Source organism: Rousettus aegyptiacus, unplaced genomic scaffold, assembly GCF_014176215.1.
Source record: "Rousettus aegyptiacus isolate mRouAeg1 unplaced genomic scaffold, mRouAeg1.p scaffold_m13_p_1, whole genome shotgun sequence".
Lineage (NCBI taxonomy): Eukaryota > Metazoa > Chordata > Mammalia > Chiroptera > Pteropodidae > Rousettus > Rousettus aegyptiacus.
In genome coordinates this window covers 98224454-98226139 of record NW_023416284.1, presented here as the reverse complement: position 1 = coordinate 98226139, position 1686 = coordinate 98224454, and the positions used below count along the sequence as shown (strand labels likewise).

Sequence of the window (1686 nt, the reverse complement as noted above, 5' to 3'; positions counted from 1 at the left end):
TCCCTTCTCTTATGTCTTGCTTAAATGTCTCCCTATCGGTGAAGGCATCTCTGTTCCCTTATGTGAAATAGCAACTCCCACTCCCAGAAGGATGAGACACCCTGAATCAGTTAGGGAGTGTTTGGGGAAGCAGAAACATTTGAATCATTTGAAACTAGGGTAATTAGAGGCATTAGACTTTACACCATGGTGGGAGCTGATGAACAAGACTGTGAAGTTGACTTGGCATCTGGCACTGGGACTGAAGTCACTGTAGGTCAGTGGGGTTGACAGTTGAGAGAAAAGTTGAAGGAAGGGAGAACAGGGATAGAATGAGACCCAAGAGGGCAAACTTGGACCCGTCACAGTCTCTCATCGCTTTCAATTTCAACATTGAAGGAGGACAGCAGAAGGAGCTGATGCCCATGACCCCAGAGCTACCCACGTGCTTGACCCAGGACTCCAGGAGGCTGAGCTGCAGGAGCGCCAGACCAGGTACTGCCCCCGCCAGCAAGCCCAGCTCAGAAACAAGGCTCCTCGGCGTCAAGGCGTCATGCCTGCTGCTTCGCTGCTGCCTTCTAGATCTCACGTGATTTGCTCTTGTGGCAAAACCTAACCTGCAGCCTTAGAGGGAAGTGAATTCTGAGAAATATTGTACCAGCTTATCTAAGTTGATACAGTGCAAAACCTGCACACCTTTCCTGTCCTCACACCCTCCTCTTTTTGCCTCCATGGCACTTACCTCCAAGTAATGCATTATTTATGGTTTGTCTCTATTGCTTCATGAAAATGTAAACATTCAGAGGACAGGGACTTTATTCATCTTGTTTGTTCTGGTATTCCAGCCCTACAACGGTGCTTGATATATAGCAGTAGGTAATAAATACATACTAAGTATCCTAAACTGGAATTTATTGAATAGTATGTATTAGAAGCTGCTCTAAGTCCTTTCAAAGGGTTAACTCATATAACTTAAAGAAACTCAATGAGAGAGCCACTGGCCTGAAACATTTTAGACATGAAAAAACTGAAACTTATAGGTGTTCTGCAACTTTTTCAATTCAGATGGCTCATAAGAGGCAGATATGAACTATGACTAAGGTGTGATATCTAGAAATATATGACTTCAATTAATTAATTAATTAGTTAATTAATTAATTTATGCGAGACAACCCTTGGTTGACCTCACAGATTGCAAGGACTTTGTCAGCTTACAATCCCTTATTTTTCATCTTTTATGCCTACATTACCTGGTCTTCCTAGGTGGTCTCCCATTAAGTACTAACGAGGCCCGACCATGTTTAGCTTCTGAGATCAGATGGGATCAGGTTTGTTCAGGATGGTATAGCCATAGACAACTTTATGATTTAAATGGCATGCAAACTAAAATTCAGTATATATATATATATATGACTCTATATGACCTCCTTACCATTTTACTTATTTATATTTAATATAACTTTATCATAAAGAAAATAAATTTTTGATCCAGAAAAAAAGGCTATGACACTCACAAGGGTTAAGTTTGATAACATGCATATGAAATAGTGAAACATAGATAAATGCTCAGTATAAGTAGGAAAATATGTCAAAACTAATGAAATAAAATTTTCTTGTGAACTACTTAAAGTTACACCCAATAGCAGATACACAAGTATTTGCAAAAATCTTCAGAAAAGTTACACTCATAGTGTTTTTTTAAACCAC

The 1686-nt window shown here is 39.7% G+C and overlaps 1 pseudogene; it reads right to left on the bottom strand.

Moving 5' to 3' along the window:
• Nucleotides 1-1217: 1217 nt before the first annotated feature.
• On the bottom strand, nt 1218-1335 carry LOC118605026 (annotated as a pseudogene).
• Nucleotides 1336-1686: the final 351 nt, after the last annotated feature.